This window comes from Camelus ferus, chromosome 9, assembly GCF_009834535.1.
Source record: "Camelus ferus isolate YT-003-E chromosome 9, BCGSAC_Cfer_1.0, whole genome shotgun sequence".
Lineage (NCBI taxonomy): Eukaryota > Metazoa > Chordata > Mammalia > Artiodactyla > Camelidae > Camelus > Camelus ferus.
The window spans coordinates 15,272,069-15,285,594 of NC_045704.1; positions in this window are offsets into that span (position 1 = coordinate 15,272,069).

Genomic DNA, 13,526 nt, shown 5'->3' on the forward strand with positions numbered 1-13,526 from the left:
TGCTTACAGCCTAAAAGCCGTATCCCCACTCTTAGCACATAGCAGATGCTCAAAAGTCTACCATCCCTTGCACCACAGACATCTCTGGTACTGGCCTGTGACCCGATATTCAAAAATATCACCAAGCCAGGCCCATTTTCAGAAAAAGTAAAGAAATTTTCCACAAGGAATCTGGGACCTCGGAAGAGTCTGGGGGGTGGGGGTAGGGGAGGTGGCATTTGGTCTCAGTTCTGCTATGTGACTTTGGGAAACTCTGATGACCTCTCTGGCCCAGGAGATGGAAAGGAAAAGAGGTGAAATCAGGATGCAGGTGAGTAATGGGGCATTCCTAACTCCCTCGAAACCTCCAGATCTTCTCCCCTGGTGGGGGGTGGGGATTGTAGAAGTAGGGGGGCTGCAATGAGGAAAGAGGTGAAGAAAGAAGATGGAAGAGTTGCCTGGACGGGAGAGCTGGCCCTAGAGAGGGGTGGGGTGGGAAGAGGAGGGAAGGAGGGAGCCGGGGTGGGTGTGGGGGGTCTCAGGGGGGATCTGAGAGGCCATTGCACATTACAGCAAGATCATCAAGAATGAACAGAGAAAGGCGGAAATAGACCGGCAGAGAGAGAAAACAGCACAAACAGGAAAAGGAAAAAAGGCAGAAACAGGACAGAGATGGAGATAGGGCTGCAGATTTAGCACATAAAAATACAGTTTGTCCAGTGAGATTTCAATTTCAAATTAAAAAAAAAACATTAATTTTCTTAAGTAGATCCCATGCAATATTGGGGCCATCCTTCTACTAAAATATTAGTCGTTGCTTATGTTTAAGTGTTACTGGGAACCCTGTATTTTATCGGGCAACCTTAGAGGGAGGAGGACAAAGAGATCTGAGGGGCCACAGCAAAGCCAGAACCAGTCCAAAAAGCCAAGTCATCCAAGTCCACTACCTGGAATCCTAAATCTGGCATGCCTAGCTCACAGCTGCTCTCTCTCTGTCCCTGGGTCTCCTCCTCTCTCTGCCTCACCCTCCCCCTTCCCAAGTCCTCAAAGGGGCTGGTCTTTGCGGGTAAGACCTTAAGGGGAAGTGACAGAGAGGTGGGGAGTGCATTCGGGGTCACTACTCCTTCCTCAGTCAGGACTGTTGAAGTTAGGGCTGGGACTAGCCATTGGGAAAAAGAGACATTCTGCCAGAAAAATGCTCCTTGGGGATTCTGGCAAGTCAGGGACCTCTCCAACATCCCCTCCATCTTCCTGCCTCCAACTGCTGTGCCTTAGTTTAGTTGCTGAAGGGTCCTCTCTACCAACACTCCCACTCCAGCATTCTGGGGAGGGGTCTATATTGCTCCTCTCTGCCTCAGTTTACTTTCAGTATTTCTGAGTGTCTGTCTCAGCACATCTTCCACCTTTCCATCTCTCTCTCTCTCTCTCTTTTTTAATTTTATCCACTGTATCCCTGCAGGGCTCTATCTCTCTCCTTGTCTCTGCTGGAAGGTGGAGTCTCTGTACTCCACTCTGGATCACTTTTCCTGTTTCTGGCTGCCTTTGTATCTCTTTCTCCCTGTCTGGGTACTCATTATTATCAGTCAGTGGCAGCAGACAGGATCCACTCGGGCCAGTGTAAGCAAAAAGGGATTTATTAAGGGACACAGACAGAGCCTGTCAAAAGAAACAACCTCCAGGGCACTCCCAAATCCACCACCCAGAAAAGGCCGCCCCAAAACTGCTGCTCCACTCTGCGATCAGGAAGTCAATCACTGGCCCCTCAACCACACCACCTCGCTGAGATCTACATTGGCAGAACCTCGTGGCTGTCTCTCAGCCAGCTTACCTCGGTGGGAAATTCAAGCTTCCAGCGGAGGCATCTGATTGGTGGAACTTAAACCTCCATCCGGAACCCCTCCAACCACATGGCATTCTGGGAAATGTAGTTTTATCTTGCCAGTCTCTGCAGTTCCAGTAAAGTGCAGTAGGAGAGAAGAATACACTAAGTGGAAAAGATGTTGAGGGGACCCATTGGCTCCCATTATTGCACGCACTCTCTCTGTCCATCTGTGTTTCTCTGTGCATGTGTTTCTCACATTCGGTCATTCTGTTCGTCTCTGGTTTTTGCCTTTTTCACTGTCCAGTTTTGATTCAGTCCTTTCTCTGTCCTCTTTTTCATCGCTGGCTGCAAGATCAGTGCCAGGCTTCATAGCTTCCCTCCCTCACCCTCACCTCTTTCCCCAGTTCCAGCTCTGGTATTTAGAGAGTCTCTCTCTTGACCCACACCCCATTCTAAGCTGAAGCAGAGACACAGTGCTATAAGGAGGGAAGATATGGGTGACCCCTGGCTCAGTGGACAAGCCAGGAAGAGGACCCACGCTATGGCATTTCTCAGCTGCTCTCCCTGCAGGTGGGAAAATCCAGCCCCCATAGGTGAACAAGATGAACTGAAACAGTTTGGTGAGTTCCTGGCCAGAGCTGGAGTGGCCACGAGGGTTTGGAGTTAGAGCCCGGCCCTCAGTTGCCCAGATGAAACTGACAACTCAGCCTGCTTTCCTGGAAGCTGTGGCAACCTCAACCCTCTCCCCTACTCACTGTTCTTCCTCTTTCCCAGTGATCTCAGACCTGCAGAGAAATAGAGCTGCATCCTTCTCAGGAAGTACATGGTCATTCCAAAAACATTTATTATGCATCTACTATGTGTTAGGCACTGTTTTAGACATTGGGTGACAAAAGAGGCAAAAAATTTCCCTATCCTAGGGTGCCTACACTCTACTGGGGGAAAGAGGCAATACGCAGGATAAATAACTAAAAATTATATAGTATACTAGATGATAATACATGTCATGAAGAAAAATGAGGCAGAGAAGGGAAATAGAAAGTGCTGGAAGGGTGGGGCATTGCAACTTTCAATAAGGGGAATGGAAAGGCTTTACCGAAAACATGACATGAGTAAAGACCTGAAGGAGAAGTGGGAGTGGACATATCAGTATCTGGGGAAAGAGCATTTCAGGCAGAGGGAGCAGCAAGTGCAAAGGCCCTGGGGTGGGATGTGCCTGGAGTATGAGTGGAATAACAAGGAGGGAAGATTGAGCAAGGGGATGGTGGGAGGAAATGAGGTCAGAGAGGAGACAAAGAGGGCCATATTATTTAGGATCTTGGGGGCCAATATGGGACTTTGACTTTTACTCTTAAAGAGACAGAAGCCATGGAAGGGTTCTGGCCAAGGATGTGAGCTGACTCCGGTTTTAAGAGGATCCCTCTGGTCATCATGTAGAGAACAGTCTGTAGGGGACGGGGGCTAGGAGAGTGAAATAAATGGGAGGAGCCCAGTGAGAAGGTGACTACCATAGTCCAAGTAGAATATGATCGTGGTTGGACCAGAAGGTGGCTCTAGAGATGGAGAAAAATAGTTAGACACTGATAGAATTTGAAAGTTACCCTGACAGCATTTGCTGGTAGACTGGATGTGGGAAGTGAAAGAAAAAGAAGTCAGAGATGACTCCAAGCCACATAAAGCTCTCAGGACTGGAGTTTGGTTCCAATTAGGAGTAGAAATTAAAAATCGGGCTAAGGCTAAGATTAAGGATCAGTAGCAATCAATATTGGTGTTTGGTTTGGGGTTGAAAATGGTTAAAATTCAGGTAAAGATGACAACTAGCCGTGGTTTATGGGTTATAGACATGGTCAGGGTTAGGATAAGGTGAAGGCAAGGTATAGAGTTAAGACTCTGGTTATAGCTAGACTCACAGTCAAGGCTAGGATTGTGGCTAAGATTAGGGCTGGGTTTGGATCTAGAACTGGATTGGGGTTAAAGAGAAACTCAGAGACAGAAAGAAGTGATCAGAGACTAGAGAGAGTAAGGAGAGAACTCAGAAAGACTAGGGGACAGAGACCCAGAGAGACAAGGGGACAAAGATCCAGAGAGAAAGGACAGAGACAAAGAGAGGGGGAAATGGAAACCTAGAGGGATGGGGGACAGAGACCAAGAAGGAGTGAGTTAAAAACCAGAGAGAGAAGGAGACAGAGATCCAAAGATGGAGGGGGCATCCAAGAGAAGAGGAGATGGGGGGGACAGCAGATACCCAGAAGGGTAGAGGACAAAGACCCAGAAAGAAAGACCAAAAACAGAGAAATCCAGGGAGGAGTGACTAGCGGTGGAGCCCAGAAGGCCCCTCCTCACCCTCACCTGAGCCCCCCTTTTCCTCTTTTTACTTAGTGAGGTCTGACCCCCGTACACACACTGGGTCATTCTGAGTGATATCTGTATGTTGTTCACTTGTTGATTTTAATACATAAATTGTCATTTTCTCTTTCTTTCCCTTACTTTTTTCTTTCTTTTTAAGTTTTGTATCTTAGAGGCAAGGGGAGGGAGCCTACCCAATTCTGACCACTCCTCTTTAAAAACAAGTGAAACATCCATAATCCTTTCCTCTCCTGCGCAGATCCCAGAGATTGGGTAGAAATTTGAGGATGAATGTAGCCGACAAGTGTCCTTTGGTGAGGGGTATCCCCATATCCCCAGGTGCCTGCCTGAAGCTCTCTTCTCCGCAGAAGGTGGTTCCCCAGAGATGTTTTTGAAGGATGACTCACCGACAAGGGGTTAGGGGTGGGGGTGGGAGTGAGCAGAGGTCTGTGAGTCACGTGACTTTCACAGCCTCTGCCTCCCTCAACTCCAAAGGCCCCGAGATTCATGTAGCTCTAGGGAAGGACGTACCTCGCCCACTCCCACGGCAACGCCTTTCCAGGGGCAAATATGTCTCCAGGACCCACACCCATCCACGATAATGACTACTCAAGGCCTAGGGCACGGTGGAGGCGCGGAGCCGAAGGAAGAGGGGCTAGAAGGCACAGGCAGCGGCTGGTGCTAGATCCGGCGAGGAGACGTGGCCTCTGTGGGCGCATTGGGCCGTTCCAGACCGGGAATTGACAGAGAGGCGTGGCTTAGCGATTTAATGCGTGGGGTTGAAGGGGAGGTGGGCGTGGCCAAACGGCTGTGGGCGTGATTAATAAACAAGTCATCAGGAAAAGGGAGGTAGCTGACATTTTTAGCCCTGGGATTGGAGGGACTGGGGAGGTAGCGTGGTTCCGGACCAGTGCCGGGTTCGTACTAGGGTCGGAGAGAGGATGCGGCAGGTTAATCTGTGAGGGGAAGATCCGGAAAGTATCAAGGTATCTTCTCCAACCGCTCAGGAATACACAGGATGGCAAGCATAACACCCAATGGACACACAGTGGAAACTGATGGAATTTCACCCAGCACACACTGCAAAATGACACACTGAATTGAGCTGGCCGCCCTTCATGAACCCCCCACCATAGTCTGGGCCCTATGCCCAGCACCTGACAAGCACCATCTTGAATAATCACAATGCCCTGTGAAGGAGAAACTGTGATTATCTCCATTTTTATGGGAAAAGGAGGCTCGGGGAAGCTAAGTAACTTGCCCAAAGTCACCCAGCTAGTGAGGCGTGAGGTTGGAGTTGAAACCATGCAAACTTCCCAAGCCACTGCCTTGATTTACTAAGACTCAAGTACTCCCACAGACCCCCAGGAGCAGACACAAGGTAACAAGCAACAAACGCACACTATGCACACCCGACTGGATGATCCTCCCTCCACGCCCACCTTGCCAGCTGTGGGACCCCCAGTCCAGCCACCCCCTGCCCCAAGCTTGGGGTCCTCACCCAACCCACCAGTGACAGCCCCTGATTTGCCCAGCTTTCCTGGCAGATGTGGAGTCAAATAACCTACTAGCGTTTCTGGCTGGGCTTGAGACATCTGGGAAGACCCGGAATGGACTTTAGGGCATCCTTCACTTCTGAGATTGAGTTCACTTGGAGGCAGTCCTAGCCTATTGGATAAAGCCAGAGAGACTCCAGGTTTGTGACCTTACCTTTGTCACTGACCACTTGTGTGATTATGGGAAAGGCAGTTATCCCCTCTGTTTCCTATTTTCCCATCTGGATAATGAGGATCACCAAGGATCTTCCCAAGATCTTCCTCTTTCGGTTGTTGTGAACACTGAGTTACCTGCTTACAAAGCATTCAGAACAAAGCATAGCATAGCCTAAATGCTTCTCTAGATGCTAGTTATTATGACTAGCTGTGAGTCTCCCTTTACCTGTGTGAGGGGTGTGGTGTCGACCAAACCAGACAGTCTGTACCCAAGAATTCCGTGAACCCTCTGAAATCACACACAAAATCGCACATGTTTACATAGAGCTTGTATCAGATTCTGCAATGGTGAGAAAAGCATAGAGAAAGACATAGACAAAGAGATGTCCCTCTCTAAGCAAGGGTGAAAGGGACCTTGGATCACATTCCCTGCAACTCCCCAACCCCAATGGCTTCCCATGTAAATTCCTCACTACCCACGTGGTCCGCAAAATCCCACTCCATCCGCCAGCCCACCAGCCTGATCTTGAGGGAACCTAGGCTCAGCCTCACTTCTCTTCTCAACTTCCCCCTCATCCCAACCCCCAGCCCTCCCTCTGCTCATCAAACAGCAAATTTTGTCTTGCTTCAGCGACATTTTACATTTTTTTTCCCCTTCTTTCCGACTCAAAATACCTCTAAGCATAGGGGTGTTGACACCCCTAACATCCTACCTAAAATAGCCACACACCCCACCTCACCCCACCCCAGAGTCTCTTTAGCAATACCCTGTTTCCAGACTCTTCATAGCACTTATTGCTATTCATTCATTCATTCATTTCAACATGTCTTTACTGAGTGTATGTGCCAGGTGCTGCTTTAGGCACAGACACAGGAGTAAACAAGACAGACTCCCCGCCTTCACCGGGTTCACATTCTGAACCTCGTAACTATTCCTTTATTTGCTGGTCTGTTGTCTTCCTCCCTGCCGCCACACCCCCAGCTAAAATGTTTGCTTGGTTTCTGTCTCCTCTCTAATGGTAGGCACTTTTAAAAATGTTAAAATGTATACTAAACAGGATCTTCACAGAGTCTGAAAGTGTTATTCCACCAATTACTTGGTAATTACAAAGAGGAGAGTTCTGGTGTGCACCACTTTAACCAACAGTTGGAACTCAGTGTCACCAATGACAGGAAAACTGACATCGGGTGCCCCCCAGGGGACGTCCCTCCTAGCACAATTGCATTTATACAATAAAACAGCTCGAAATGCTTACATCTAATTATGCAGAAGTATCAGACAAATCCAAACTGAGGGACATTTTCCTAAATACCTGGTCTTCTTAAAAATATATCAATATCACAAAAGAAAAAAAAAAGGAAGGGGACTATTGTAGATTCAAAGAGACTGAAGAGATATTATAACTAACTGCAGCACGGATCCTGAATTGGGTCCTGGATTTAAAGGAAAACACACACACATACACAAACACAACTGTAAAAGATTCTATTAGAATGTTGGAATGATTAGGAAATTTTGAACATGTATATTTGGTGATATTAGTCTATCTGTGTTAAGTTCCCTGGACTGGATCCTTGTACTATGGTTGTTTAAGAGAACACACCTCTTGTTAGGTGTACTCAGGCTGAAATATGTACCAGCGTGTCATGATGTCTAGACCTAACTCTTAAAACAATCAACATGCGTTGGGGGAGGATAATAGCTCAGTGGTAGAGCGCATGCTTAGTGTGCCCAGGTCCTGGGTTCAATCCTCAGTACCTCCATCAAAAAAATACCTAATAAGTAAACCAAATTACCTCTCCCCACAAAAAAAAAAGGAAATAATAATAATAAAATTTAAAATAAAAATAAATAAAAAACAAAGTGGAGGCATGCAAGATAGCCCAGCAGGAGGCCAGGAGAAAATATTAGAACCTGTTTCTATTGTTGATTTTTATCTGGTTCCTTTTTTCTTTCTTGATTTTTCAGGTAGTGTAAATTTATAAGGAACATAAAATATTAGTAGAGGAAAAAACACAAATATATACATAATTTCTAAATAAACATCTGGTGGATTAAGTGTGAAAAAATTTTATTGATGCCATGAGGATTATGAGATAATTGGAGAAATTTGACCATTTGAGTTTTGAACACTGGATAACATTAAGGAATTATGATTGATATTTAGATACAATGTTGTATCATTATGCTTTAAAAATAATCTGTTTTATAGTTACATACTAAAGTATTTATGTTTGAAGTGATATCATGGCTAGGGGAGGGTATAGCTCAGTGGTAGAGTGCATACGAAGTCCTGGGTTCAATCCCCAGTTACCTCCTTTAATAAATAAATAAATAAATAAATAAATAAATAAATAAATAAATAAATAAATAAACCAACCTAATCCCTCCTCCCCAGAGAAAAAAAAACTTTTAAAAAAGTTCTGAAGGAGAATTCTCAAATTTCAGTGTGCGTCAGAATCACCCAGGGTGCTGGTTAAAAATGAAGCTTTTTTTTTTTTTATTAGTTTTTTTTTTTTTAATGGAGGTACTGGGGATTGAACCCAGGGCCTTGAACATGGTAAGCACGCACTCTACCTCTGAGCTATACCTTCCCCCCAAAATGCAGATACTTTAAGACATCCTCAGAAGCATCTGATTCTCTGGTGTGGGACACAGAAGGCTGCATTTTTAACAAGATCCCAAGTTCTTTCTATTGGCCCTTGGACCACCATCACCCCACTCTACTCCCAACCTTGGAGAAACAGTGCCAAGGATTGAGAGCCAGGAATTAGGAAACAACCCAGTCCTGATTACCTCTGACTGATGACAATTTATATTTAATTGTGGGATTTCTCCTAGCCCTGCCCACGTGCCAATGTGCTGAAAGAATATAACCCCTAGTGTAGTCTTACATTCTGCAGAAATGACTTTTAAGAATGTAGGTTGTATTCATTTGCTAGGGCTGCCACAACAAATTACCACCCACTGGATGACTTAATAAATTAATTTTCTCACAGTTTTGGAGGCTAGGAAGCCCAAGATTATGGTGTCACAAGGTTGGGTTCCTTCTCAGGGCTCTTGACTTGCAGATGGCCACCTCTGAGAACTCTGTGTCCTCACATGGGCTCTCCTCTATGCACCCATGTGCCTGGCGTCCCTTTATGTGTCTTAATCTCTTCTTATAAGGACACCAGTCAGACTGGATTAGAGCCCACCCTAATGGGGGCCTCATTTTAACTTAATTACCTCTTTTGGCCCTACCTCCAAATCAGAATCACCCAGAGTGCCGGTTAAAAAAGCAGTTACGCTCTGACCGAAGGGCCTTTGCACTGGCTGTTCTTTGAGTCAGGGACACTTTTCCCCCACATATCCACAAAGCTCCCTCTCTCACTACTTTTAAGACTTTTCTCAAATATCACCTCCTCCAAGAGGGCTTCCCTGACCACTCTCTATCTCCCTACCCACTTTATTTTTTCTCCACAGCACACAGCCTTACCTGACATACTATATTTCACTTGCATATCTTATTTGTTATCTATATAAAATTCCAGCTCCATAAAGGCAGGGATTTTTATATTTTTTGATCATTGCTTTATCTTTGGCATCTAGAACAGGGCCAAATACATGTTAGGTATTCAGTAAAGGTTTGTTGAATGAATGATCAATCTCCACTTTCTGTGCCTGCACAGTCTCCTATCCTGCCTAGCACTCTTCGGTAAATCTTTAGCAAGGGAATAAAATTAAAAATAATGGCTAAAGTCCACTGTGTACTATGCTAATGGCTACCTGTGTTGTTAGTTGTCAACAGCCCCATAGTAGGGAGTCATCAGTGACCTGCCTTTTTGTGAAATGGGAGGACACAGAAGCCCAGGGAAGTGACATCACTTGCTAAAAACCACGCATCTGGAAGTGGCAGTGCCAAGATTTCACCCAAGCCCTCTGGCTGCAGCAGCCACATGCCCGACACCCATGCCACATATCACTTTATTGTGGTTTCCCGCCTCTTATTTCCACCTCTCTCTCCTGGAACCTCTGTCCCCTTCGATTCCTGTGAATGTGTCCCTCTTCTCTCTCTTCAGACCTGGATATGAGTCCAGGCTAACTGGATGACATGGACCAGAGATGTCACCTCCCTGGGCCTCAGTTTGCTGCTCTGTGAAACAGGGATATTATAACACTACTTGACAAGGTTGTGGTGAGGGTTTCGTGAGATCACATGGGCCAGCATCTAATAAATAGAGACCACAAGGACAATGACTGTGACCTTCTTGGTCTCTGGGAGTCTCTCTTTCCCCTGGTCTTCATCTCCCCTGTCTTGGTCCCTGCACAAGTGCATCCCTCAGTCCCTCTGGGAGTCTTTGCTGCCTCTCTGTGTGTCTCTCCTCCTCCTTCTCAGGGTTTCTTTCCTCCAGACTCCCTCTTGCTTCTCCTCGCCCCTCTCTGGACCCCCCATGAGCTGTTTTCTGGCAGGCTGTGAGGCTTAGAGGGAAACTCACAAGTAAACAGGGCAGCTGTGGCGTCTGGCCAGCAGAGAGTGGTGAGGCTTAGCCATGGGGGTGGAGGTTATGATCAAGTAAACACCAGGCTGATGAATTTCTCATCAACATCATCTTTGACTTTCCCTCAGTACACGGCAACAACTACACCATGGAAGAAAGCTTATCTGAGAAGGGTTGTCTTCCAGCTACTGATCCAATAAAGCACCACCCAGTTGGGGTGGGGAGGAGGGTAGTCATGGCCCCAATAACAGAGTTCTAGAAGAAAACAATCAGGGAAAAAATAAAAAGAAAAGATAAACAACAAGATCCTACTCTATAGCACAGGGGACTATATTCAATATCTTGTAATAGCCTACAATGAAAAAGTATAGGAAAGGGAATATATATATATATATATATATATATATATATATATATATATATATATATATATATATATATCTGATTCACTATGCTGTATACCAGAAATTAACACATTGTAAACTTATGTCAATATAGAAACATTTTTTTTAAGAAAAGAAATAAAACTTACAAGCAACAGAATCTGAGAGTCTCCAAACAACAGGTGCGGTTGTTAAAGGAAGTCATGGAGCCTCGAAAGCTGCTCCACTCCTTAGTCATTCTCAGATTCCCAGCAGATTGCCACAGCTGCAGCGACCAACACTTAACTGGGTCCCCGGGTGCCGGTCCTGCTGCACACGGGAAACTCGCACCTCTCATGCTGGAGGTTTCAGCTGTGACTTTGTGGAAAGCACTTGGTGCAGAGGCCCCCTCACCCATCCTGGTTCCTCCCTCCAAAAGCCTTGTTCTGCCACATGGCGGACCTTGGTCTCTCCTGCCCTGGAATATGTCCACTGATGGCCGACAGCTTCTCCCTGTGAAAATCTGTGTCACTCAGATCCCCTCATCCTTCCTGGCTTTCACCTCATTCTGTCCCTATGCCTGGCAAGTCCCTCTTGCTCCCTTGCTTTCTGTTGAACACCTTCCTATGCCTGGTAAGTCCCTCTTGCTCCCTTGCTTTCTGTTGAACACCTTTGCAGGCTCTTCAGCCAGTCCTGGGTTCCAGTTCCAGCCTACCACTCATTGTCCACATAACCTTGGACAAGCCCCTCGGCCTCTCTGAACCTCCCATGGCTCATGTGTAAAATGGAGCTATTGCTAGACCCTGCTTCACAGGGTCTGGGGATGATACAGGGAAATGGATGTGGGTATAGCCCTGAGCATAGTGCTGGCCCTAAGGAGATGCTCAGTAAATAAGTCCCCTTGAGATCACTGCCTTAATCTTGTCAATTATCATGGCTAACATGTCATCAGCATATCCCACGAACCAAGCTCTGTGCTGTTTGCAAACACAATTACAGTCCATGGCCCCTGGACAAGCACTGATGTCATTTCCTCTTGACAGATGAAAAAACTGAGGCTAAGAAAGATTGAATAATAAGCCCACATCCACTCAGCGAGCAGGTGGTAAAGCCTGGCTTGAACCCAGGGCTGATTACTGAGACATTATCCAGGATGCTACCCACCCAGTGAACTGTGGTGGGGGGTGGATTTTGTGCTCAAGTCACCCCACTGCCAGACCCCATGACCCCAATATTATAACACAGATGTCTGATTTACCTCTTCAGGGAGATGAACAAGCAGAAAACCTCACAGATCACCCTATGACCACAGGTGTACTTTTATTAATGGGTTTCCAGAAAGTACCCGATGTGCAGGTGAATCCAGGGACCTTGGCCAGGAACCATGGCTTTAAGAGACTGAAACTGAGATCCATCCCATCTTGAGGCCTTATTTACATCTGTAAAATAAGAAAGTAAGGTAAACTTGACCAGGTGATCTGGAAGATGCTGGGTAGCTCCCAGATGCACTCATTTATTCATTCATTCTATTGAGTATTTATTAAGGCAGTGTAGGGCAGTGGTTAAGGGCAAAGACTAGACTGGGGCAGACCCAAGTTGGAATCCCAGCTCTGCTGCCTGCCAGCTGTGTGACCACAGACAAGTCACCTAACTTCTCTGAACATCAGTTGCTGCCTTTGCAAATCAGGAACAAGAATGGTACTTAGGAAAGCAATGAGAGTTAAATGACATGAAGCACATAAATATACTTGTGGAACAGCCTTAGCCCTGCCCTCACAGGCTCATGGTCCAGAAGGAGAGACTGACCCAACCCCAGTCAGTGATGACTCAGAGTAGGCAGGGCTGGGATGGGGGCACTCAGAGAAGGCTGACCCAGCCTGAGGGTCTGGCGGACTTCCTGGAGGAGGAGATATTAGAGCTGAACAATAAAGAACACCATAAGCACTTGAGACACAGGAATCGCCCATTTGAATGACCTATTATTGGTCTGTGGACACTCTTCCCGCTAACATCCCCTGACCTGCTCTGTGGCCACCTGGCCCTGTGCTGGGTGATGCTGGGAACATCATCACCTGGGGCTGACCTCCTGAGGCTCACAGATTACCAGTGAGGACAGACATCAAACAATCCACTATCCAAATCATTACTTCAAAAGGAAATTACAGAGGGGTAAAATAGGAGTTTGGGATTTGCAATACTAACTACTATATATAAAACAGATCAACAACAAGGCCCTACTGTTTGGCACAGGGAACTATATTCAATATCTTGTAATAACCTATAATGAGAAAGAATATGAAAAATAATATATATATGTATAGCTGAATCACTAGGCTGAACACCAGAAACTTACACAATGTTGTAAATCAACAATATTTCAATTAAAAAAAAAACATTTTTCCCCTAGAAAAAAAAAAGGAAATTACAGAAAGCTGGGAAATCACACCACAAAAAGACCTTTCCTCTGACATTCATAAATTCCTCCCTTTGTCCCTTCCCAACCTTGAGCCCAACCACAGAGATGATACATTCACTCAATAAGCATGTATTAAGCTCTTTCCGAAGGCAAGACCTAGTATCTGCCATCAAGGAGTCCTCAAAAGACTTTGTTCAGACTTCGCTCCCTGATCAGCTCAAGACAATGTGAACTGATGGGGATAGCCTCTATTCAATTGACAGCAACCAGAGGAGCATCCTAAAACATTTCTCATTTGCCCCTCTCTTGCTTTTACCCTTCAGTGGCTCCCTATTGCTCCGACGACAAAGACCAATGGGCTGATATTGACCTACATGACTGGGTGCTTAACCCAGTGAGACCTGACA